At 52.9% G+C, this 27,088-nt stretch overlaps 1 protein-coding gene across 2 annotated transcripts in view; it reads left to right on the top strand.

Annotated features, from left to right (window-relative positions):
- Positions 1–27,088, top strand: part of LOC138283686 (para-nitrobenzyl esterase-like) — a 202,782-nt gene that overhangs the window by 80,331 nt on the left and 95,363 nt on the right. Inside the window, exon 1 of one of the 2 annotated variants that reach the window (XM_069221676.1) lies at positions 11,511–11,648. The exons of the other annotated variant lie outside the window; for it this stretch is intronic. The gene's annotated coding sequence lies outside the window, so the exon portion shown is untranslated. Of the gene's footprint in view, positions 1–11,510; positions 11,649–27,088 lie in introns of those variants that run through there. 2 annotated transcript variants of the gene reach the window in all.

Below are 27,088 nucleotides of genomic sequence, written 5' to 3'. Positions count from 1 at the left end.
AATCCAATCCACACACAAAGAACAGACCTTAACGAGGTCCCACCCCCCACCCACACAGACCCCCCAAACAGGTCAGAGCAAGGAGCCCCCCATCCCCCCAAAAAGGAAATCAAAAGCCCACAACATAGGAAGAGGACTCATCCAGAGGTTGTAAGGCTAGCCAACCAGCCCGCCAGCAGATCAGACAGGCTAGGGGAGGGCAAAGGGCTAATGAAGCAGTTATAATGACAGGGCAGCCCATGAGAGGGAAACAAAGGCACCACACCAGCATCGCCGGACGGGCCCTAAGGCCTTCTAATACTCCAGCCCCAGGGTCAGTCAGTCAGTGTCACTGAGGTTCGCTCTCTCCGAGCCAGGATCATTCGGCCCCTCAGCTGAAGCCCTCCGGGGAATCGTCTTAACGAACTTAGCTGCCGGTTTCGGGTCCGTAAAGAAATGCAATGTACCACCATGCTGTATTCAGAGCTTCGCTGGATAGATAAGAGAAAAATTAGCGGCAGTCAAGCTTAGTGAGCGATTAACCGGCAGAAGCGCTCTGCGTGCCGCCTGCACACTCGGAGTGTAATCTGGGAAGAATTGCAACTCCGTGTTCCTGTATACAACCGGCCGTCTCTCTCTCTAGCCAGCCGCAGCACAGTGTGTCTATCGCGATAATTCAATAGGCGGAGAATAATGGGTCGCGGCGGAGTCCCAGCGACCTGTGGGCCCTCTCCACTACCAACATTCGAGAGAGCTCACCAGGAAATAAGTCTGCAAGCATTTTCTCCAAGAAGTCCTCCATCCTGCCTATATCCGTGGACTCCAGGAGGCCAATCACCCTAATGTTGTTGCGCCAAGACCATGCTTCCAAGTATACGTTTTTATTCCTGATCACCTCCAGCACCCGCTCCATCTGCAACAAGCGTTCTTGCTCGCCATGCCGCTGATCTTCTATATCCGAGGTGCGCAACTCAAGCCGCTCAAAACGAGCATCGTGGTCATCCACCCTGGCCCTAATGCGGACCATCTGCTCAGTTAAGTGGTCCAGCTTGGCATCTATGCCCTCTAAGCTACTCTTAAGATCCAAGAACATAGACTTAACTGAAGGGTCCGAGGACCCCTCCTCCATCTGCACCTCCCCAGACTGCGATGCCGGCACGCCACCATTCTTCTTGCCTCCATCAAAAGAAATCTTTGCTTGCCGCTGCTCCGCCTTCCCCATAATGTCCACCACCAAAAACCACAGTAAGTAGTGCAACACTGTATTCCACAAAAAAAAAGAGAGAAGCCGCACAAAAAGTTTATGTCCAGAGCGGCGTTGTGCAGAGAGACTCCAGGAACAGGTCGATGCCTGCCAACCGCCAGCCCCTCACACCCAGATGTAGTCTCCGACCACCTGCAAAGCTGGTCGCTCACCTCCCGATTGACAGCAAGTATGAAATAAAGTTTCATGCAAGCTTCCACAATCGCGAGTCTGCCGCCTTCAGCATCCAAACAAAAAATCACCAAGAGGCCAGTGCAGCCAGAAAAGTGCCAGGCCACAGAAAGAAAGGCCCAAAGAAGGCCCCCCGGCTCGGCCCAGCCGACGATGAGTCTCTCATAGGCCCCCCAGAAGGCACCCACCACCAGGAGGCCCAGGGCGAGCACGGCCCGATCCCAGGCTCAAGCCCACGCCCAGGCAGCAGGAATAAAGTCACCCGACCACTGGGCCCGGGGCCGCCACGGCCGAAGGCACCACCAACAGGCTGGCCCCCGAAGGCCACCAGCAAGCCAGCCCCGTTGCGGGCCGCTGATCCCGCTGGCACCAAAGGCGGATCAGGCTTCCCGCCCCAGGCCGCGCGGCCCAGCAGTCGAGCGCCGTGAGGGCCACAGAGGCATGGGGGCAGCGGTCCGACGAGACCGCCGACCTGTCCCCAAGGAAGTAGCTCTCCCACAGCCCACTCCAGCCAGCACACGGTCACCGCTCCCACGGCGTTCTTCCAGCTGCGCTCAGCCGGATAACAAGGCCGGGGCGTGTCCCACGCAGCAGGCCTGACACCGGCCGAGCCCACCCCCACGCCGCCGGCACCCGCAGGCCTCAAATAGTCAAAATTTCGGGACGGGTGGGGGCACCATCCCAAGCAGCAAGCCCACCAGCCGGGGGAGCACTCACCCAGCCGCTCCGTCAGGAGAAATGAAAAAAGAAAGCCCTAAGCCTGGCAGAGACTCACTGAGTGACGGCCATCTTGCCGGCAGGCTAGCCACGCCCCGACTTTAGAGGTTCCTTGTTGCAGACAAGCTCCTTTGCATTGGAGGATTCTGCCTGGGATGTGTGATCTTCCTCAGGACCTGTGTAGGTAGCCAGTCCTAGCATAGCCGGTGCTCACGCCGCCACCATCTCAGACCCTGGGTACCATCAGGAGCCTTGAGGACTTTGCTCTTGTGCAGGAGAGGGTCCTGCTGACCCCAGGTTGCAGTATCTCCAGCTGGTTGAGGCTCTCTGGTGTTTCTTCATGTCTGGACCTCTAATGGGGTCAAAAGGCAGCTTCTTAGCACTACAGGCGTGAGAGAGTTTTGGTTGGAGGGGTTGGCCTTGTAGGTTCACATGGATTCCCTTGAACTATTGCGAGAATAGTCTTTGTGTAAGTCGGGTGCTCCAAGCACCTACAGTTAGTTTGTGTCTTTTAGGGGAAGTGGTAGAGTCCCTCATCTTCCTTGGACCCCTACCAATCTACCACTAGGTTACGGGATTGTCCCTGTCAATTAATTTAATACCATTCCTTCCATGGGTAAAAACTTAATCCATACGCTGCAGTTTTACGTAGAATGTAAACTATGAGCTGGGGAGAGCGGAAGCTGTATAGGTGCTATGGAGGGTAGGGACCCTTGACAATGGTCTGACTACAGGGCCAACCCACACCGCCCTTGAGGGTAATAATTTCCCAATAAGAGGGTACAGTTTAGATCGGCAGGTGTAATACTGCTGTGTGCATACCTTGACTTAAAATGCATGCCGCATGAAAATCTCTATGTATAAAATACATGTCACCGGGGGAGTGCTAGGAAAACATACTCACCCTGATGAAAGTCCAGGACCTAATAGGGTAGTAGCGTAGGGCTGAAACATGGCGCATTAAAGGATCACAGGACCATAATATCCTTAATCTCCTATTGAGTTTTTTTTAATGTTTCCCATCCACCCCGCTCATAAAGGGATGAGGATGTTTTTAATTGTTACGCCCCCCAAATAAGAATATAAAAAGAGCTCCCTGGAATGTGGCTGAGCCCACCCTGATTTTTAGGGATCAGGGTAAACCCGATGATGAAGCATGCCACTATTAGAGTGGGTGAGGGTTGTTTAGCAAAAATGATTGTTTTCCCTTTTCCCACCTCTTTTTGAAGTGGTGTGTAGGTGTGGCATGTAACCCTGCTCTTAAAAAAAGGGTCTCTTCTAACAGAGGGATAACTTGATGTTGATTGCGTAGTTTTCTAGGGAGGATGTATCCCTCCATCCTATGATAAACTAAATGACCTTCCCATCCCCCATGGATTAGTGTGTCGCGTAGGCTCTCATTATCCCAATGAGCCTACTGGATTCGGGCAGCAGAATCACCTGAATTGTGGGGAACTGAGTCCAGTCCCACACCATGTGACAACTGTCGGCCTAATCCGGGTTTTCCAGCTAACTAGCAGCACCCCATCTCTGCCCAAGAGTAGGGATGAATGTGGCAACCGGGTGTATGACAGAGGGGACTCCTCAGGGGAGTCGTGGGTGATCACATCTCATCGTTTTCATGCAAAGACAAACAGAGGCAGAGAATGGTTCAATAAGGTTTATTGAATTAGCTGCATCTTAGATAAAATGGCATGAATTGTAATAACTAGGATGATAAAACACACTGAAAGCAAAATGGTGACAAGAAGAGTGAAACACAAGAAAAGGCCCACCATACTGTCACTAGGTATGGTAGATCACAGCATGATAAGCCCTAATCAGCCCTTCGGGTTTCCCCTCTGGGAGGACCTCATGCCCCATACCTGAGGCAGGAAGTCTGTTGTCTAGAAAGACACCGTCCCCATGTAGGCCAGGGATTCCGCAGTCTAAGCAAGCAGCTGTAGCGAAGACACCCAACGGTCAGCATGCAGTCGTGGTCATCTGGCTGGAATCTCCCTCTAACGTGTATAGAACAGGGTAGTGTTTTTATAATAAAACAGCTGATGTTCTGAGAAAATGTCCCTACGTAAGGATGTGTATGTTTCTGTGAATGTTGGAGACACAGCATACCACTTTGCCAGCAACTCTATCTGGCCGCTACCTTAAGGAAAGCAGAAAGTGGAAAGCATGTCCTGCTAGAAGCGCAATGCTTTCCTAGGTGACAGAAGAACTAGATAAAGAAAATAAAACAGCACGCAAATGTGGCCTATGTTAGAAAAATAAAATGAAGCTGAATAAAATGTTACTGGGCTAAAGTGCACAACGGCAGGCATAGGTGCTAAAATAACGTGTCTAAAAACATGGCTAAAATAGCTATACAACAGGTGGGTCTCCTGACCTCCCTCCCCGCAGTTTTGAGAAAGTGAACTATACTTGTGACCACAACAGGGAGAAAGCAGTGGACGAGGGGTTCCCTCCGGATGAGGCCCCAGCACAGGATTGTCTTTAGGGGCTGTGCCGGGGTGTAACCAATGAAGAGTAGAATTTGCTGGTGTCAAATCTGGGTTTATCAGTTACCCCTACGTGTGAGCCATCTCCTACAAGTTACTGTACCCCTCAAACTTGTGTTTTTAACTTCAGCCTGATGTCAGAGTTGAGCAACCTCATCAGCTTTGCTACTTTCTCGCTTACTCTTGCCAAACACACCCCTCCCTCGATTCTAGGTAATAACACAATCTGAGTTGTCGCCACACCTCTGGCGTCTCCTGAGGTGAGCTGAGTTTTATAATCCAGTGCCACAGGTAGAAACAGAGCAGCATGTGATCATGTCATCTCTCTTGCATTGTTTAAAGTATGTAATACTGAGAAACTGGCAGAGTTAGCTAAACAGTTCCTGTTGACATTTAGCTATGGCATGAACACTTGAGTGATGGAATCCTGTTGAACGTAGCCTTGGGTTTCATTAAACAGGGTAACAACATAAGTTATGCGTATAGCACTTTACACCTCAAACTGTTACATTAAGTGCTGTGTGAAATTAGGTTTTGTTGTAACGGCCTTGTTTTAGGTCACGCCTGTCATACAGCAGAAGGTGTCTGGTTGCACAAGATATTGTGGGCTTCCCAAGAAGATACTGGGGCTTGCAGCCCAGCCATAGCTTACCATTGGTTGCTTTTCCTGTGACTCTAATTTGCCTGCTTCCCTCCTCTGGAGCATGGCCTGTTTACCATCTCTCTGATTGGCTGCCTTCTGCACTTCCACTGTCCACTTTTGGGGAACTACTTTTATAGACTTGCCTGAGAAAGCGCAATGCACTGCTGCTTCTGAGACATTTTGTTTACTTATGAGGGGCTTAGGGCCCACCCAGTGCTTACCATTGGTTGGCTTCAATTCCTTGCTGCTCTTTGGTCAGCGCATGCTGGCTTCACTTCCGCTTTGTGCATGTGCCCTTCCCCTGGAGCATGGCCCAAGTACTGCTTCTTTGCAGTGCCCAGCACCCTTCCACTGCTTGTGCCCTTTCATCAGTACTTTTGCAGCACTCCTTAAGAGTTCCTGTATTTGCAGGTATCTCCTCCAACTCCCGTCCCGCTCATTGTTGCATTTGGCCACTTCCACCTTCCACCCCTCTCTGTGTTGTATGAAAAAAGGGTGTGGGAAAAAGTCACGAAGTTGACCGTTCCGAGGCTAATCCCATTTTAGATTAAACAAGCACACCATGTGAGGTTTGTGGCCGCCAAGCTCACACATAATGTCATGTTATCATTGTTAGGGTCAGGCAGAAGAGGAACATTTATGGTGACTCTGTGCTCCTGAGGCACCTGTGACTGACCTAAGGCAGCCGCCCACTGGCTCACCACCTACTAACCCAGCTGTACTATTTCACAACCTTCAAGACATTCATGTGCCCCCGCCTGTAGCTACCAAGTGGGGACATAACATGTATGACCCTTTTAATGAGCAGTACTTTGGGGCATATTTATACTCCGTTTGCGCCGAATGTGCGTCGTTTTTTTTGACGCAAATTCGGCGCAAAACTAACGCCATATTTATACTTTGGCGTTAGACGCGTCTAGCGCCAAAGTATGGGCAAATAGCGTCATTTTTTTGCGTGAACGCCTTCCTTGCGTTAATGAGATGCAAGGAAGGCGTTCCCGTCTAAAAAAATGACGGCGACGCAAATGCGTCGTATTTATACTCCTGGGCAAAAATCACGCCCGGGAGTGGTCGGGTCAAAAAACCCTGCATTTGCGCCACTTTTTAACGCCTGGGTCAGGGTAGGCGTTAAGGGACCTGTGGGCTCAAAATGAGCCCACAGCTGCCCTCCCATGCCCCCAGAGACCCCCCCTGCCACCCTTGCCCACCCCAGGAGGACACCCAAGGATGGAGGGACCCACCCCAGGGACATTCAGGTAAGTTCAGGTAAGTATAAAAAAAAAATGTTTTATATTTTTTTTTTGGCATAGGGGGGCCTGATTTGTGCCCCCCTACATGCCACAATGCCCAATGACCATGCCCAGGGGACATAAGTCCCCTGGGCATGGCCATTGGGCAAGGGGGCATGACTCCTGTCTTTACTAAGACAGGAGTCATGTAAATGGCATCTGGGCGTCGTTTAAAATGGCGCAAATCGGGTTAAGACGATTTTTTTAGCGTCAACCTGACTTGCGCCATTTTTAAGACGCCCTAACGCCATTTTTCCCTACGCCGGCGCTGCCTGGTGTACGTGGTTTTTTTCCACGCACACCAGGCAGCGCCGGTCTGCTTGCGCCGGCTAACGCCATTCAATAAATACGGCGCCCGCATGGCGCTTCAGAATGGCGTTAGCCGGCGCAACATTTTTTGACGCTAAACTGCGTTAGCGCAGTTTAGCGTCAAAAAGTATAAATACGGGCCTTTGTCTCTCTCAGTCTGGAGGTGATTACTGAAAAGATACAAGCAAGACTACAAGTCCCACAATACAACATGCTGAAGTACGTTGCAAGCAGTCTGATGCATGTGGGTGGTTGGGCTGGAGAGGCAAATGTTGCATGAAATAAACGCTCCCTGGTGGCACAGAGGTGAATAATGAGCTGGGCCCTGTTTCTGGTGGTATAATGTGTTTAGGAAGAGGAGCAGTTAGACATATCCATAACAGTATACCTATTTTTTATATAATTTATTTTTCTGTATGGCACATCTGTCCTTAACAGGACCTCGTGGTGCTTCATGTCACAGTGTTCAAATTTCACATGGGAGTTACGCCGTCACTTATGTTGCCTTATTTAAATATTTCCTTTTGCATGTCTACAATGATATTTCATGTAGGCTTTTGGAAAAATATTGCTGGGATTAAATTTGTTTGGGGGGGTTTACAGGATCATAAACATCTAAACAAACTCTCATCCACTCTGACACACTCAGGCACATCAAACTTAAACACCACCTATTCCCACTACCACCGTTCTCCAACTCTACCACAAGCACCCTACCACCGTCACCCAACCACAATCACCTCCATACCACAAACCTACTTACATCAATCTACCATCAATGACTTACCAACACCGTACCACCAACACCACCACTCCACTCTACCACCACCACATTTGCACCACCCTACCACCACCACCTCTATCCTAGAATCAATATCACCCTAACCGCCATCTCCTAACTAGCCCACCACAAATGCCCCACCACTCTACTACCACCTTACCCCACCCTACCACCACCACCCATCCTTCAACCTACAAACCACCACCCTAACCACTAACACCATCACCACCCCCTACCCTAACTACCACCCTACCCTAGCCACCACCACCCAAAACACCACCACCACCACAACTCTATGCCACCCCTCCACCTTACCATTACCACTGTAACTACCTCCATTCTCAAGGCCACCACTTCCCTCACCACAACTCCCTCACTACCACCAGTCTCACAAACTTGGGTCCCATGCTCACTGCGCCACTGGACTCAAGATAGCCTGGTTGATGACGTGTGATACCCAGAAACTGGTCTCAGGATGCTTTTTTCCGGTCCAGGGAGGACCTGGCCTAGCAGTTTACACTGGACTGTTCCCATGAGGAACAGGGTCAAGGCTGGTTTGCAAATGGCTGGGTCAAAACTGGGGTGGTGTGGTGGGCAAAAATTGGTGTGTTTAACCCAGATCTGTGACTGGGGGTGGGTGTTTGACAATGTTCAGCATTCCATCCATCATCTGTTCTTTTTGCATTTGTTGCCCTAAGTAAGACGGGTATGCCCAGATGTGGGTCCTTGCTCACTGCTTCACTGGATTCAAGCTATTCTGGCTAATGAGGGGTGATACCTTTAAATCGGTCCCAGGAGGCTTGTTTCCGGTCCAGGGAAGACCTGGCCTGGCAGTTTGGGTCGGACTATTCCCATGGGAGTAGGCTCAAGACTGATTTGCAAATGGCTGGGTCCAAACTGGGGTGGCTTGCTGGGACTAAAAATGATGCATTTAACCCAGATCTGTGACTGGGGGTGAGTGTTTGACAATGCTCAGCATTTTGTCCATCATCTTTTTGTGTTGGTATAACAACCTCTGCAACCATTAAAATTGCACAGTGCATGATTTCACAAATACACAGCAAATGTGAACATGACAAATCCAAATTGCACATATCCTATTAACATCCTTCTTTGAGGGCAACGTAGTACAGAAAGACCAGATGACATAAAGTGACACATCAAACATCCCTAAAACCTCCAGAGACCGCATAGTGCATTAGTACCTGCCGCTGCGACTATCACTCTTGGTCACGTCCCACATAATCTCAGGGATACCTCAGATAGGGCTAGAAGTGTAGCGGGTCAGCTCCCCTTCCAACCAGCCTCACCCCTGGAAGGCTTCTCTGCAAGGAGGCGGACAACCGGGAAATGTAGCGCCCCCCCCAGAGTCGGTGCTGTTATTCGGCTACAACACGCTCCAATGTAGTCACGTTGTGGTGGTTTGGTGGCAAAGTTTCAACAGTGACCTGAGTGTTGGCGCACCTCAGGGTACAAAGAGGGTGTCCCCAGGTGCCAGCCCGCTTTAAAAAATATATCATTCTGTATAAAAAGAAAAGTGAGACGAACCCAGGATTAGAAAGGAAGGTGGGCTTCTGTCACTGTGCCACTCCGGAATATGACCACTAAACAGATGTAAACACAGTGGGGCTTATTTACAAGCCCCCTGCTCTGCCGGTGTGGCACCTTTTTTTTACTCTACAGCAGCACAGAGTGCAGTGCCATATCTAAGAGTCCATGCAAATCCACTTTCTGTGGCTTTTCATGGCCTCATAGATATGGAGTACGACAACGCAGCGCAAATCGCTGCGTTGTCTTAATCTGCACCAGGGAGGCGTTCCATGGGTGTTGTCTTAATCTGCACCAGGGAGGAGTTCCATGGGTGTTGTGTTAATCTGCAGCAGGGAGGCGTTCCATGGGCGTTGTCTTAATCTGCAGCAGGGAGGCGTTCCATGGGCGTTGTCTTAATCTGCACCAGGGAGGAGTTCCATGGGTGTTGTCTTAATCTGCACCAGGGAGGCGTTCCATGGGCGTTGTCTTAATCTGCACCAGGGAGGCGTTCCATGGGCGTTGCAGTGGTTTTCACCATGCAACACCCATGGATTTTGATGTATTCACAGATTTACAAGGACATGTAAAAGGGGAATGCGTCAAAACTGTACGCTTCCCCAAGGGCGCTGTAAGGAGGAGAAATATCTGTTTTTTCCTCTTTCCCTGCGTGCTGCACTCTGCAGCACACATAGAAAGAAGAAGAGGCCTCCATGGATTTTTTTTCTGCAGGAAGTTGTCCCTTCCTGCACTAAAACAACCCTGCATTCAACGCAGGCACCGTGGTGCAAGGGCGCCTGCGTTGAGGCTAGCCATCCAAAAGGACACCGGTGCAGGGGGAGAGGGCCACTTTCTTGTAAATATGCGCCGGAGGGCCCACTCGGCGCAAAGGCGGCCACCACTGCGGCCACGAGGCTCTCCACTGACCTGGGAGATGGGCTGTCCATAATTCAGTGCCCCGGTAACTTCAGGTGCAATCAGGTGTAATCAGTGCTTCAAATGGAAAAATAGAAGTGCAGGTACTCAGTGCCAGAGTACCTGCTCGATTCTGAGAAGTGCCGGTACTCTCCAATTGAAAGTATTACGTTTTTCCTGAGAAGTGCCGGTACTCCGTAGCGGACAGGGCCGTCCCATTTAAAGCACTGGGTGTAATCTCTCCTCCCCGAGACCTATTCATGCCCTCCGCCCTCACTTTTTCTTTTTACCCCGAATACCCCCAGGTCTCAGACGTGGGCACCTCTGGCACACTGGGCAAGGCGTACTTGAGGTCATCAGAGCGATGTGCATCTCTTTACGCAATAACAACTTTTGTTTCTTTTTACCTTTGTCCATGTACAACATCGCTAAAAGTAATTCACAAAGTCAGTAAGTTCCAAAGGGCAAGACCTCCTGGCTTTGCCAATGCTTGTTTGAAATTGTGAAGTTATAGCAAGCTGTTCTCAACTCATTGTAAACTTGTGGGGAGACTCGTCTGCGCGGACAAAGGACCAATCAGGACTCAGTGTCCCTACAACTGTGCTGTATGAGATGGCCTTTAGAACGGAGGGGCTGGGGCCACACCGCCGCTGAAGCAAGCGCCTAAGAGCAGTGCTGCAGGCGCTAGAGGGCTGGCCGCAGAGGGGCTGGCCGCAGAGGGGCGGGCCTGGCCCCTCCCACGAGTACAAGACCCAGCAAGGGAACGGCCGTACCAGTCTGTCCCTCTGATGCCCTCCGGAGAGCAGGGGAGCTGCACTCCAGAGGGTCTGTGACACACAGGAGAGCTGCACCCCAGAGGGTCTGTGACACAGGAGAGCTGCCCTTCAGAGGGTCTGTGACACACAGGAGAGCTGCACTTCAGAGGGTCTGTGACACACAGGAGAGCTGCACTCCAGAGGGTCTGTGACACAGGAGAGCTGCCCTTCAGAGGGTCTGTGACACACAGGAGAGCTGCACTTCAGAGGGTCTGTGACGCACGGGAGAGCTGCACTTCAGAGGGTCTGTGACACAGCAGGAGAGCTGCACTTCAGAGGGTCTGTGACACAGAAGAGCTGCTCTTCAGAGGGTCTGTGACACAGCAGGAGAGCTGCACTTCAGAGGGTCTGTGACACACAGGAGAGCTGCATTCCAGAGGGTCTGTGACACAGCAGGAGAGCTGCACTTCAGAGGGTCTGTGACACAGCAGGAGAGCTGCACTTCAGAGGGTCTGTGACACAGCAAGAGAGCAGCACTCCAGAGGGTCTGTGACACACAGGAGAGCTGCACTTCAGAGGGCCTGTGACACAGAAGAGCTGCACTTCAGAGGGTCTGTGACACAGCAGGAGAGCTGCACTCCAGAGGATCTGTGAAACAGCAGGAGAGCTGCACTTCAGAGGGTCTGTGAAACAGCAGGAGAGCTGCACTTCAGAGGGTCTGTGAAACAGCAGGAGAGCTGCACTTCAGAGTTGTGCCTGTTTGCCCTTCAGGTCGACAGACAGAATGGCGCCCCCTTTTCCTGGAGGTAGGCGGCTGCGCCTTTGCGCATTATACATTATATCTGCATGGACCCCTGTTCATGGGTTTTACCTGCACCCCCTTCACTCGCTTCGTGCTGCACACAACTCAGAGGTGCTGTGCAAAGCGCTTCGGGCTGCATAGAACTCAGAAGTGCTGTGCAAAGCGCTTCGGGCTGCATAGAACTCAGAGGGGCTGTACAGGACCCTCCATGCGTATTGAAATGAGAGGTGCTGTGTAAGAACCTCCGTGCTGTGCTGCGTAGAACTAAGAGCTGCAGCTACAGGTTCTCTGTGCTGTGTAGAACTGAGATGCTGTGCTGCACAGAACCTAGAGGTGCTGTGCATAGGCCTTAGTGCTGGATAGCACTCAGACACGCTGTGCAGGACCTTCTCTGCTGCGCTGCATAGGACTGAAAGCTGGTGCTCTCCGTGCTGTATAGAGCTCAGAGGTGCTGTGGCGAGTCATCATTGCTGTATAGATCTCGAATGTGCTGTGCAAAACTCACTGTGCTGTGCTGTATAGAACCGAGAGCTGATGCCCTATGTGCTGCACTGCAAAGAGCTCTGGGGTGCTGTGCTGCTTACAGCTCAAGGGGCTGTGCAAGACCCGCAGTGCTGCGTAGAAATAAGAGCAGCTGTGCAGGGCCTTCTGTGCTGCACGGTGACAAAACTCATAAGTGTTGTGCTGGGCCCTCTGTATTTTGTAGAATTTAGAGCTGCTGTGCTGGGCCTTTTGTGCTGTGTAGAATAGAACTGTGCAGGGCTCTTCTGCACAGAGCTCATAGGTGCTGTGCAGGGCCCTCGGTGCTGCACAAACTCAAAGGTAAAGTGCACGGCCGGCGGTGCTGCACGGAACTCATAGGTGCTGTGTAGGGCCCTCGGTGCTGCTCAGGGCAAATAGGTGCTGTGCATGGCCCTCGGTGCTGCAAAAGAATTCTAGGTGCAGTGCAGGGCACTCAGTGCTGCAGAGAACTCATAGGCGCTGGACTGTGCTGTTCAGGGCCCTCTGCACAGGACTCATACGTGCTGTGCAGGACCTTCAGGAGCTGCACAGGACTCATAGGTGCTGTGCAGGGCGCTCGGTGCTGCACAGGACTCATAGGTGCTGTGCAGGGCCCTCGGTGCTGCACAGGACTCATATGTGCTGGACTGTGCTGTGCAGGGCCCTCTGTACAGGACTCATATGTGCTGACTGTGCTGTGCAGGGCCCTCTGTACAGGACTCGTAGGTGGTGTGCAAGGCGTTCGGTGCTGCACAGGACTCATAGGTGCTGTGCAGGGCGCTCGGTGCTGCACAGGACTCATAGGTGCTGTGCAGGGCGCTCGGTGCTTCACAGGACTCATAGGTGCTGTGCAGAGCCCTCTGCACAGGGCTCATAGGTGCTGTGCAGGACCTTCAGGAGCTGCACAGGACTCATAGGTGCTGTGCAGGGCGGTCGGTGCTGCACAGGACTCATAGGAGCTGTGCAGGACCTTCAGGAGCTGCACAGGACTCATAGGTGCTGTGCAGGGCGCTCAGTGCTGCACAGGACTCATAGGTGCTGTGCAGGGCGCTCGGTGCTTAACAGGACTCATAGGTGCTGTGCAGGGCCCTCAGTGCTGCACAGGACTCATATGTGCTGGACTGTGCTGTGCAGGGCCCTCTGCACAGGACTCATATGTGCTGACTGTGCTGTGCCCTCTGCACAGGACTCGTAGGTGGTGTGCAAGGCGTTCGGTGCTGCACAGGACTCATAGGTGCTGTGCAGGGCCCTCGGTGCTGCACAGGACTCATAGGTGCTATGCAGGGCGCTCGGTGCTTCACAGGACTCATAGGTGCTGTGCAGGACCCTCTGCACAGGGCTCATAGGTGCTGTGCAGGACCTTTAGGAGCTGCACAGGACTCATTGGTGCTGTGCAGGGCACTCGGTGCTGCACAGGACTCATAGGTGCTGGACTGCTGTGCAGGGTCCGCTGCACAGGACTTGTAGGTGCTGTGCAAGGCGCTCGGTGCTTCACAGGACTCATAGGTGCTGTGCAGGGCCCTCGGTGCTGCAAAAGAATTCTAGGTGCAGTGCAGGGCACTCAGTGCTGCAGAGAACTCATAGGCGCTGGACTGTGCTGTTCAGGGCCCTCTGCACAGGACTCATACGTGCTGTGCAGGACCTTCAGGAGCTGCACAGGACTCATAGGTGCTGTGCAGGGCGCTCGGTGCTGCACAGGACTCATAGGTGCTGTGCAGGGCCCTCGGTGCTGCACAGGACTCATATGTGCTGGACTGTGCTGTGCAGGGCCCTCTGTACAGGACTCATATGTGCTGACTGTGCTGTGCAGGGCCCTCTGTACAGGACTCGTAGGTGGTGTGCAAGGCGTTCGGTGCTGCACAGGACTCATAGGTGCTGTGCAGGGCGCTCGGTGCTGCACAGGACTCATAGGTGCTGTGCAGGGCGCTCGGTGCTTCACAGGACTCATAGGTGCTGTGCAGGGCCCTCTGCACAGGGCTCATAGGTGCTGTGCAGGACCTTCAGGAGCTGCACAGGACTCATAGGTGCTGTGCAGGGCGCTCGGTGCTGCACAGGACTCATAGGTGCTGTGCAGGACCTTCAGGAGCTGCACAGGACTCATAGGTGCTGTGCAGGGCCCTCAGTGCTGCACAGGACTCATATGTGCTGGACTGTGCTGTGCAGGGCCCTCTGCACAGGACTCATATGTGCTAACTGTGCTGTGCAGGGCCCTCTGCACAGGACTCGTAGGTGGTGTGCAAGGCGTTCGGTGCTGCACAGGACTCATAGGTGCTGTGCAGGGCCCTCGGTGCTGCACAGGACTCATAGGTGCTATGCAGGGCGCTCGGTGCTTCACAGGACTCATAGGTGCTGTGCAGGGCCCTCTGCACAGGGCTCATAGGTGCTGTGCAGGACCTTTAGGAGCTGCACAGGACTCATTGGTGCTGTGCAGGGCACTCGGTGCTGCACAGGACTCATAGGTGCTGGACTGCTGTGCAGGGCCCTCTGCACAGGACTCATAGGTGCTGTGCAGGGCGCTCGGTGCTGCACAGGACTCATAGGTGCTGTGCAGGGCCCTCAGTGCTGCACAGGACACATAGGTGCTGTGCAGGGCCCTCGGTGGTGCACAGGACTCATAGGTGCTGTGCAGGGCGCTCAGTGCTTCACAGGACTCATAGGTGCTGTGCAGGGCCTTCAGGTGCTGCACAGAACGTAGGTGTTGTGCAGGGCCCTCGGTGCTGCACAGGACTCGTAGGTGCTGTGCAGGGCCCTCTGCACAAGACTCATATGTGCTGGACTGTGCTGTGCAGGACTTGTAGGTGCTGTGCAAGGCGCTCGGTGCTTCACAGGACTCATAGGTGCTGTGCAGGGCCCTCGGTGCTGCAAAAGAATTCTAGGTGCAGTGCAGGGCACTCAGTGCTGCAGAGAACTCATAGGCGCTGGACTGTGCTGTGCAGGGCCCTCTGCACAGGACTCATACGTGCTGTGCAGGACCTTCAGGAGCTGCACAGGACTCATAGGTGCTGTGCAGGCCGCTCGGTGCTGCACAGGACTCATAGGTGCTGTGCAGGGCCCTCGGTGCTGCACAGGACTCATATGTGCAGGACTGTGCTGTGCAGGGCCCTCTGTACAGGACTCATATTTGCTGACTGTGCTGTGCATGGCCCTCTGTACAGGACTCGTAGGTGGTGTGCAAGGCGTTCGGTGCTGCACAGGACTCATAGGTGCTGTGCAGGGCGCTCAGTGCTTCACAGGACTCATAGGTGCTGTGCAGGGCCCTCTGCACAGGGCTCATAGGTGCTGTGCAGGACCTTCAGGAGCTGCACAGGACTCATAGGTGCTGTGCAGGGTGCTCGGTGCTGCACAGGACTCATAGGTGCTGTGCTGGACCTTCAGGAGCTGCACAGGACTCATAGGTGCTGTGCAGGACTCATAGGTGCTGTGCAGGGCCCTCTGCACAGGACTCGTAGGTGCTGAGCATGGCCCTCTGCACAAGACTCATATGTGCTGGACTGCTGTGCAGGGCCCTCAGTGCTGCACAGGACTCATAGGTGCTGTGCAGGGCGCTCAGTGCTGCACAGGACTCATAGGTGCTGTGCAGGGCGCTCAGTGCTTCACAGGACTCATAGGTGCTGTGCAGGGCGCTCAGTGCTTCATAGGACTCATAGGTGCTGTGCAGGGCCCTCGGTGCTGCACAGGACTCATAGGTGCTGTGCAGGGCCCTCTGCACAGAACTCATATGTGCTAAACTGTGCTGTGCAGGGCCTACCAGGACATTCCGGACATCTCTGATGCAATCCATCTGGAGTGAGCCACCCTCTCCTCCAGGCTTTTATTCGTTGTCCCCACGATGCAAACTTCTCAAGGCTCAGTGCAGTGCGCCCGGCCCTCCCCGCTGCTTGTCCGGGATGGGGGAGGGGCAGCCCCCAAGCCTTATGCGTCATGGAGTTGGGTAAGTCCATTTTCTCGGAAAGCCAGCAGTAGCTGCGGTGCCCAGTGTCTGCAGTGCCTGGTGGTCGGAGTACCCAGTGTCTGCAGTGCCCGGTGGTCGGAGTACCCAGTGTCTGCAGTGCCCAGTGGTTGCAGTGCCCAGTGGTCGCAGTGCCCATTGGTTGCAGTGCCTAATCCCTCAAGTGCGCACGAGAGTCTACCTTCTTCTGACACCTTACATGCCCCCTTGGACTCTAGAAAGGATGTTATATCCCCTCAAGTGCCTGAGAGCAGGGCTTTCTCTTGGTTTCCAACCCAGTGGCTGCAGTGCCCAGTGCCTGCATTGCCCCATGACTCAGTTGCCCAGTGCCTGCATTGCCCCATGACTCAGTTGCCCTGTGACTGCGTTGCCCAGTGGCTGTAGTGCCCAGTGACTGCGTTGTCCAGTGGCTGCAGTGCCCAGTGACTGCGTTGCCCCAGTGGCTGCAGTGCCCTGTGACTGCGTTGTCCAGTGGCTGCAGTGCCCAGTGACTGCGTTGCCCAGTGACTGCAGTGCCCAGTGACTGCGTTGCCCCATGACTCAGTTGCCCAGTGCCTGCATTGCCCCATGACTCAGTTGCCCTGTGACTGCGTTGCCCAGTGGCTGTAGTGCCCAGTGACTGCGTTGTCCAGTGGCTGCAGTGCCCAGTGACTGCGTTGCCCCAGTGGCTGCAGTGCCCTGTGACTGCGTTGTCCAGTGGCTGCAGTGCCCAGTGACTGCGTTGCCCAGTGACTGCAGTGCCCAGTGACTGCGTTGCCCCATGACTCAGTTGCCCAGTGGCTGCAGTGCCCAGTGACTGCAGTGCCCAGTGACTGCGTTGCCCTGTGGCTGCAGTGCCCAGTGACAGCGTTGCCCAGTGACTGCAGTGCCCAATGCTTGCAGTGCCTAGCAGCTGCAGTGCTCACTGCCTCAAGTATGCACACGAGTCTGCCTTCTCCTGACACCTTACATGTCCGCTTGGATTCTAGAAACAACGTTATATTACCTCAAGTGCCTGAGAGGACGACTTTCTCTTGGTTTCCAACCCAGTGGCTGCGGTGCCCAGTGACTGCAGTGCCCAGTGGTCGACGTGCACAGTGTCTGAACTGTGCACGTGAGACTGCCTTCTTCTGACACCTCACATGTCCGCTTGGATTCTAGAAAGGACGTTATATCCCCCCGTATTTGAGTCGCTGAGATCAGGGCTGTCTCTTGGTTTCTAACCCTGTGGCTGCAGTACCCAGTGCTTGCATTGCCCAATAGCTGCAGTGCCCAGTGGTCGCAGTGCCCAGTGGTGCAGTGCCCAGTGGTTGAGGTGCCCAGTGATTGCAGTGCCCAGTGGATGCAGTGCCCAGTGGTCGCAGTGCCCAGTGGTTGCAGTGCCCAGTGATTGCATTGCCCAATAGCTGCAGTGCCCAGTGGTCGCAGTGCCCAGTGGTGCAGTGCCCAGTGGTTGAGGTGCCCAGTGATTGCAGTGCCCAGTGGTCGCAGTGCCCAGTGGTCGCAGTGCCCAGTGGTTGCAGTGCCCAGTGATTGCAGTGCGCAGTGCTTGCATTGCGCAGTGGCTGCAGTGCCCAGTGGCTGCAGTGCCCAGTGCTTGCAGTGCACAGTGCTTGCAGTGCACAGTGGCTGCAGTGCCCAGTGGTCGCACTGCACATGTGCTTGCATTGCCCAGTGGTTGTAGTGCCCATTGCTTGCAGTGTCCAGTGGTTGCAGTGCCAAGTGTCTGAACTGTGCACATGAGAGTATGCCTTCTTATGACACCTTACATGTCCGCTTGGACGTTATATCCCCTCGTATCAGAGTTGCTGAGATCACGGCTTTCTCTTGGTTTCTAACCCAGTGGCTGCAGTGACCAGTGCCTGCATTGCCCAGTGGCTGCAGTGCCCAGTAGTTTCAGTGCCCAGGGGTTGCAGTGCCCAGTGGTCGCAGTGCCTTCGTGTCTGCAGTGCCTGGTGGTTGTAGTGCCCAGTGCTTGCATTGTCCAGTGCTTGCACTCCCCAGTGGCTGCAGTGCCCAGTGCTTGCATTGCCCAGTGGTCGCAGTGCCCAGTGCTTGCATTGCCCAGTGCTTGCAGTGCCCAGTGCTTGCATTACCCAGTGGCTGCAGTGCCCAGTGGCTGCAGTGCCCAGTGCTTGCAGTGCCCAGTGTCTAAGCTGTGCACATGAGACTCCTTCTTCTGACACCTTACATGTCCACTTGGATTCTAGAAAGGACGTTATATTCCCTCTTATAAGAGTCACTGAGATCAGGGCTGTCTCTTGGTTTCTAATCCAGTGGCTTCAGTGTCCAGTGGCTGCAGTGGCCAGTGCATGCAATGCCCAGTGGCTGCAGTGTGCAGTGCTTGCATTGCCCAGTGGCTGCAGTGCCCAGTGGCTGCTGTGCCCAGTGCTTGCAGTGCACAGTGCTTGCATTGCCCAGTGGCTGCTGTGCCCAGTGGTTGCAGTGCCCAGTGGTTGGGCAGCAGTGCCCAGTGGCTGCAGTGGCCAGTGCTTGCAATGACCAGTGGCTGCAGTGTGCAGTGCTTGCATTGCGCAGTGCTTGCATTACCCAGTGGCTGCAGTGCCCAGTGGCTGCAGTGCCCAGTGCTTGCAGTGCACAGTGCTTGCATTGCCCAGTGGCTGCAGTGCCAAGTGTCTGAACTGTGCACATGAGACTCTGCCTTCTTCTGACACCTTACATGTCCGCTTGGATTCAAGAAGAGTCGCTGAGAGCAGGGCAGGGCTGTCTCTTCGTTCCATCCTTCATAAGAGTTCTCATCCCGTCTATATGTGGCCTGACCAACAAATATGTCTGATATCTAAAGGTCAGGGGGGGTGTTAATTTCTTTGGGTAGCCGGGGAGGTCCCTAAGTGGTCTCTTGGCCAATGCTTGTTCCAGTATTTTTCTGTTTCATGAATAAATCTCTCTAAGATAACACCCAGGTGAGCCTTGTAATAGTATATGGTAGGTCTGACCAGGCCTCCTTGCTCCCTTGGGGCCACGAGCATCCTTCAGGCTGTGCCTCTAAGATAACACCCAGGTGAGCCCTGTAATAGTGTGTGGTATGTCTGACCAGGCCTCCTTGCTCCCTAGGCCACGAGCATCCTTCAGGCTGTGCCTCTAAGATAACTGTAGGAGGCTGGCCTGGCTTATAGTGGGTACCTGATGGTACTTACACCTTGTGCCAGGTCAAGTTATCCCTTATTAGTAGATTAGTAGTGTTCTAGCAGCTTAGGCTGATAGAGGTAGCTATAGCAGAGCAGCTTAGGCTGAACTAGGAGACATGTAAAGCTCCTACTATACCACTTATATCATATAGCACTATATCATAAGAATCACAATACTCAGAGTTACTAAAAATAAAGGTACTTTATTTTAGTGACAGTGTGCCAAAAATATCTCGGAGGATATACTCCCTTAGGAGGTAAGTACAATATACAAAATATACACACAAACCAAAATCAGGTAAGTGAATAATTAGAAAAATAGTCCGAACAATGTAGAATACAATAGGATGCAATAGGCCTAGGGGCAACACAAACCATAGACTAAGAAAGTGGAATGCGAACAAATGGACCCCTAGGCTGGTGTAGTGTGTAGAGGATCGCTGGGAATGTAAGAAAACACTAAGGGTGTCCAAGATACCCCACCCCAAGACCCTGAAAAGTAGGAGTAAAGTGATGCTACTTCCCCAGAAACACACTAAACTCGTGATAGAGGACTCTGCAAAGACCACAACAGACTGCAAAGCACTGAAGATGGATTCCTGGACATAAGGACCTGCAAGAGAAGGGGACCAAGCCCAAGAGTCGTGAAAGTGTCCAGGGGGGCAGGAGCCCACTGTTGAAGGTGCAAAATAGCTTCCTCTGGATGGAAGAAGCTGAAGATTCTGCAACAACGAAAGGTGCTAGGAACTTCTCCTTTGGTCAGAAGATGTCCCATAGAGTGCTGGAGGATGCAGAGTTGTTTCTTTGGCGAAAGACTGCAAATAAGCCTTGCTAGCTGCAAAGGTCACGGTTGAAGAAAAAGGGTGCTGCCTGGGCCCAGCAAGGACCAGGATGTCACTACTTGGGAGAGGAGACAGAGGGGGCACTTAGCAACATAGAGAGCCCACGCACAAGAAGGCAGCACCCGCAGAAGTCCTTGAACATGGCTTCAAGAGGCGGAGCACAGTGGTCATCTCAACACTACAAAAGAGAGTCCCACAAAACCAGAGGTCAAGTCAGGGAGTTGAGCAATGCAGGACAGAGTGCTGGGGACCTGGATTAGGCTTTGCATGAAGGATTTCATGGAAATGTGCACAGAAGCCCTTGTATCTGCAGTTCAGCGGTTCACAGGATTACTGTCTGGAGAGAGGAGGCCAGGACTTACCTCCTCCAAATTTGGACAGTTGGACCACTGGACAGTCTGGGTCACTTGGGTTCACCACCTGTGTTCCAGGGGCTATGCTCGTCAGGATGAGGTGGTCCCAGAGTACTGGTGATGCTGAGGTTTGGTGCCTGCGGTTGCAGGGGGAATATTCCGTCGACCCACTGGAGATTTCTTCTTGGCTTCCAATGCAAGGTGAAGGCAGACAGCCCCCGGAGCATGCTTCACCAGGAAACAGTCGAGAAAGCCGGCAGGATTAGGTGCTACAATGTTGCTGGTAGTCTTCTTGTTTCTTTGTTGCAGTTTTGCAGGCGTCCTGGAGCAGTCAGCGGTCGATCATTGGCAGAAGTTGAAGAGGGAAGTGCAGAGGAACTCTGGTGAATTCTTGAAAGTCGTTATCTGAGGAAAAGCCCACAGGAGAGACACTAAATAGCCCTCAAAGTAGGATTGGCCACCTAGTCAGGTAAGCACCTATCAGGAGGGGTTTCTGACGTCACCTGCTGGCACTGGCCACTCAGAGGCCTCCATTGTGCCCCCACACGTCTGCATCCAAGATGGCAGATGTCTGGGACACACTGGAGGAGCTCTGGGCACCACCCCTGGGGTGGTGATGGACAGGGGAGTGGTCACTCCCCTTTCCTTTGTCCAGTTTCGCGCCACAGCAGGGACTGGGGATTCCCTGAACCGGTGTGGACTGGCTTATGCAAGGAGGGCACCATCTGTGCCCTTCAAAGCATTTTACCAGAGGTTGGGGGAGGCTACTCCTCCCCAGCCCTTAACACCTATTTCCAAAGGGAGAGGGTGTAACACACCCTCTCTCAGAGGAAATTCTTTGTTCTGCCTTCCTGGGACTGGGCTGCCCAGACCCCAGGAGGGCAGAACCCTGTCTGTGGGGTGGCAGCAGCGGTAGCAGTAGAGAAATCCCCAGAGAGCTGGTTTGGCAGTACCCGGGGTCCATAGTGGAGCCCTGACGATGCATGGGATTGGCACTCCAATACCAGATTTCCCATGGGGGGACAATTCCATGATCTTAGACATGTTACATGGCCCTATTCGGAGTTACTATTGTGAGGCTACATATAGGTATTGACCTATATGTAGTGCACGCATGTAATGGTGTCCTCACACTCACAAAGTCCAGGGAAATTGCCCTGAACTATGTGGGGGCACCTTGGCTAGCGCCAGGGTGCTCTCACACTTAGTAACTTTGCACCTAACCTTCACTAAGTGAAGGTTAGACATATAGGTGACTTATAAGTTACTTAAGTGCAGTGAAAAATGGCTGTGGAATAACTTGTGTGTTATTTCACTCAGGTTGCAGTGGCAGTCCTGTGTAAGATTTGTCTGAGCTTCCTATGGGTGGCAAAAGAAATGCTGCATCCCATAGGGATCTCCTGGAACCCCAATACTCTGGGTACCTAGGTGCCATATACTAGGGAACTATAAGTGTGTTCGAGTGTGCCAATTAGAGTTGGTAAAAATGGTCACTAGCCTATACTGACAATTTTAAAGGCAGAGAGAGCATAAGCACTGAGGTTCTGATTAGCAAAGTGACACAGTTAGTCACTACACAGGTACACACATTCAGGCTACAAACTATGAGCACTGGGGTCCTGGCTAGCAGGATCCCAGTGAGACAGCTAAAAACAAACTTACAAACATGTAAAAATAGGGGTAACATGTCAGGCAAGATGGTACTTTCCTACAATAACACCCAGGTGAGCCCTGTAATAGTATATGGTATGTGTGACCAGGCCTCCTTGCTCCCTAGGCCACGAGCATCCTTCAGGCTGTGCCTCTAAGATAATACACAGGTGAGCCCTGTAATAGTGTGTGGTATGTCTGACCAGGCCTCCTTGCTCCCTAGGCCACAAGCATCCTTCAGGCTCTGCCTCTAAGATTACACCCAGGTGAGCCCTGTAATAGTGTGTGGTATGTCTGACAACGCTTCCTTGCTCCCTAGGCCACGAGCATCCTTCAGGCTCTGCCTCTAAGATAACACCCAGGTGAGCCCTGTAATAGTGTGTGGTATGTCTGACCAGAACAAGCCTCCCTACTCCCTGGGGCCACGAGCATCCTTCAGGCTGTACCTCTAAGATAACACCAAGGTGAGCCCTGTAATAGTATGTGGTACATCTGACCAGGCCAGGCCTCCTTGCTACCTGGACCACGAGCATCCTTCAGGCTGAGCCTCTAAGATAACACCCAGGTGAGCCCTGTAATAGTATGTTGTATGTCTGACCAGGCCTCCTTGCTCGTTGGGCCACGAGCATCCTTCAGGCTGTGCCTCTAAGATAACACCCAGGTGAGCCCTGTAATAGTATGTGGTATGTCTGACCAGGTCTCCTTGCACCCTGGGCCACGAGCATCCTTCAGGCTGTGCCTCTAAGATAACACCCAGGTGAGCCCTGTAATAGTGTGAGGTATGTCTGACCAGGCCAGGCCTCCATGCTCATTGGGCCACAAGCATCCTTCAGGCTGTGCCTCTAAGATAACACCCAAGTGAGTCCTGTAATAGTATGTGGTATGTCTGACCAGGTCTCCTTGCTCCCTGGGCCACGAGCATCCTTCAGGCTGTGCCTCTAAGATAACACCCAGGTGTAGGAGGCTGGACTGACTTGTAGTGAGTACCAAGGGGTACTTACACCTTGCACCAGGCCCAGGTATCCCTTATTAGTGTAGAGGGGTTTCTAGCAGCTTAGGCTGATAGAAAAGGTAGCTTAGCAGAGCAGCTTAGGTTGAACTAGGAGACGAGTGAAGCTCCTACAGTACCACTAGTGTCATATGCACAATATCATAAGAAAACACAATACACAGATATACTAAAAATAAAGGTACTTTATTTTTATGACAATATGCAAAAGTCTCAGTGAGTACCCTCAGTATGAGGATAGCAAATATACACAAGATATATGTACACAATACCAAAATATGCAGTAATAGCAATAGAAAACAGTGCAAACAATGTATAGTCACAATAGAATGCAATGGGGGCACATGGGGATAGGGGCAACACAAACCATATACTCTAGAAGTGGAATGCGAACCACGAATGGACCCCAAACCTATGTGACCTTGTAGAGGGTTGCTGGGACTGTAAGAAAATAGTGAGGGTTAGAAAAATAGCCCACCCCAAGACCCTGAAAAGTGGGTGCAAAGTGCACCTAAGTTCCCCAAAGAGCACAGAAGTCGTGATAGGGGAATTCTGCAAGGAAGACCAACACCAGCAAAGCAACAACGATGGATTTCGTGACGAGAGTACCCGTGGAACAAGGGGACCAAGTCCAAAAGTCACGATCAAGTCGGGAGTGGGCAGATGGCCAGGAAATGCCAGCTGTGGGTGCAAGAAGCTGCCACCGGATGGTAGAAGCTGTGGATTCTGCAAGAACGACAAGGGCTAAAAATGTCCCCTTTGGAGGATGGATGTCCCACGTCGTGAAGAGTCGTGCAGAGGTGTTTCCGTGCAGATAGACCGCAAACAAGCCTTGCTAGCTGCAAGGGTTGCGGTTAGGGTTTTTGGATGCTGCTGTGGCCCAAGAGGGACCAGGATGTCGCCAATTGCGTGAGGGGACAGAGGGGGCGCCCAGCAAGACAAGGAGCCCTCTCAGAAGCAAGCAGCACCTGCAGAAGTGCCGGAACAGGCACTACAAAGTGGAGTGAACCAGAGCTCACCCGAAGTCACAAAAGAGGGTCCCACGACGCCGGAGGACAACTCAGGAGGTCGTGCACTGCAGGTTAGAGTGCCGGGGACCCAGGCTTGGCTGTGCACAAAGGAAATCCTGGAAGAGTGCACAGGAGCCGGAGTAGCTGCAAAACATGCGGTTCCCAGCAATGCAGTCTAGCGTGGGGAGGCAAGGACTTACCTCCACCAAACTTGGACTGAAGAGTCACTGGACTGTGGGAGTCACTTGGACAGAGTTGCTGAGTTCAAGGGACCTCGCACGTCGTGCTGAGAGGAGACCCAGAGGACCGGTGATGCAGTTCTTTGGTGCCTGCGGTTGCAGGGGGAAGATTCCGTCGACCCACTGGAGATTTCTTTGGAGCTTCTAGTGCAGAGAGGAGGCAGACTAACCCCACAGCATGCACCACCAGGAAAACAGTCGAGAAGGCGGCAGGATCAGCGTTACAAGGTCGCAGTAGTCGTCTTTGCTACTTTGTTGCAGTTTTCCAGTGTGGTCAGCAGTCGATTCCTTGGCAGAAGGTGAAGAGAGAGATGCAGAGGAACTCTGATGAGCTCTTGCATTCGTTATCTAAGGAATTCCCCAAAGCAGAGACCCTAAATAGCCAGAAAAGGAGGTTTGGCTACTTAGGAGAGAGGATAGGCTAGCAACACCTGAAGGAGCCTATCAGAAGGAGTCTCTGACGTCACCTGCTGGCACTGGCCACTCAGAGCAGTTCAGTGTGCCAGCAGCACCTCTGTTTCCAAGATGGCAGAGGTCTGGAGCACACTGGAGGAGCTCTGGGCACCTCCCAGGGGAGGTGCAGGGGAGTGGCCACTCCCCTTTCCTTTGTCCAGTTTCGCGCCAGAGCAGGGCTGAGGGATCCCTGAACCGGTGCAGACTGGCTTATGCAGAGATGGGCACCATCTGTGCCCATCAAAGCATTTCCAGAGGCTGGGGGAGGCTACTCCTCCCCAGCCCTGACACCTTTTTCCAAATGGAGATGGTGTAACACCCACTCTCTGAGGAAGTCCTTTGTTCTGCCTTCCTGGGCCAGGCCTGGCTGGACCCCAGGAGGGCAGAAACCTGTCTGAGGGGTTGGCAGCAGCAGCAGCTGCAGTGAAACCCCGGGAAAGGTAGTTTGGCAGTACCTGGGTCTGAGCTAGAGACTCGGGGGATCATGGAATTGTCTCCCCAATGCCAGAATGGCATTGGGGTGACAATTCCATGATCTTAGACATGTTACATGGCCATGTTCGGAGTTACCATTGTGACGCTATACATATGTCGTGACATATGTATAGTGCACGCGTGTAATGGTGTCCCCGCACTCACAAAGTCCGGGGAATTTGCCCTGAACAATGTGGGAGCACCTTGGCTAGTGCCAGGGTGCCCACACACTAAGTAACTTAGCACCCAACCTTTACCAGGTAAAGGTTAGACATATAGGTGGCTTATAAGTTACTTAAGTGCAGTGGTAAATGGCTGGTAAATAAGGTGGACGTTATTTCACTCAGGCTGCACTGGCAGGCCTGTGTAAGAATTGTCAGAGCTCCCTATGGGTGGCAAAAGAAATGCTGCAGCCCATAGGAATCTCCTGGAACCCCAATACCCTGGGTACCTCAGTACCATATACTAGGCAATTATAAGGGTGTTCCAGTATGCCAATGTAAATTGTTGAAATTGGTCACTAGCCTGTTAGTGACAATTTGGAAAGAAAATGAGAGAGCATAACCACTGAGGTTCTGGATAGCAGAGCCTCAGTGAGACAGTTAGTCATAAACACAGGTAAAACATACAGGGCACACTTATGAGCACTGTGGCCCTGGCTGGCAGGGTCCCAGTGACACATACAACTAAAACAACATATATACAGTGAAATATGGGGGTAACATGCCAGGCAAGATGGTACTTTCCTACACCAGGTGAGCCCTGTAATAGTATGTGGTATGTCTGACCAGGCCTCCTTGCTCGTTGGGCCACGAGCATCCTTCAGGCTGTGCCTCTAAGAAAACACTCAGGTGAGCCCTGTAATAGTATGTGGTATGTCTGACCAGGTCTCCTTGCTCCCTGGGCCACGAGCATCCTTCAGGCCGTGCCTCTAAGATAACACCCAGGTGAGCCCTGTAATAGTGTGTGGTATGTCTGACCAGGCCAGGCCTCCTTGCTCATTGGGCCACAAGCATCCTTCAGGCTGTGCCTCTAAGATAACACCCAGGTGAGCCCTGTAATAGTATGTGGTATGTCTGACCAGGTCTCCTTGCTCCCTGGACCACGAGCAACCTTCAGGCTGTGCCTCTGAGCCCTGCAATAGTGTGTGGTATGTCTGACCAGGCCAGGCCTCCTTGCTCATTGGGCCACGAGCATCCTTCAGGCTGTGCCTCTAAGATAACACCCAGGTGAGTCCTGTAGTAGTATGTGGTATGTCTGACCAGGTCTCCTTGCTCCCTGGAACACGAGCATCCTTCAGGCTGTGCCTCTAAGAAAACACCCAGGTGAGCCCTGTAATAGTATGTGGTATGCCTGACCAGGCCTTCTTGCTCCCTGGGCCACGAGCATCCTTCAGGCTGTGCCTGTCACGATTCACCCTTGGCTTACCATCTGGATCAGAGAGGGATGGTGTGCGGCCCCGGTTCCTGAAAGTTCTACTCTGACCGAGGTAGGGGCGACCCCTTCCGGTAGCCACGGTGCTGTTGACAATAGTACGCCACCACAGTCCGTGCCCTCCAGAAGGAGTCCCAGAGGAAAAACCCCAAGGGTAAAAAACCTCCAACAGGAATTCCCTGGAACAGAAGGACACAAGGAATTAGCACTCAGAAGCCTGGAAATACTGGAAAGCAAAGGAAAAAACAGGAACAACTGGAGTCCAAGCGAAGACCAGCCGGAGCGTGACCACCATAGCAGAAGTGTTGCAACGCAATGAGAAGAAGAATTGATTCCCCTTATATACCCCTAGACAGGAAGAGAGAGACAGGAAGAAGTAACACCACCATTTTGGATTGGGAA

Source organism: Pleurodeles waltl, chromosome 3_1 (genome assembly GCF_031143425.1).
Source record: "Pleurodeles waltl isolate 20211129_DDA chromosome 3_1, aPleWal1.hap1.20221129, whole genome shotgun sequence".
Taxonomy (NCBI): domain Eukaryota; kingdom Metazoa; phylum Chordata; class Amphibia; order Caudata; family Salamandridae; genus Pleurodeles; species Pleurodeles waltl.
Note: the sequence above shows the minus strand (reverse complement) of the source record. Positions and strands in the feature narration are given on the sequence as shown.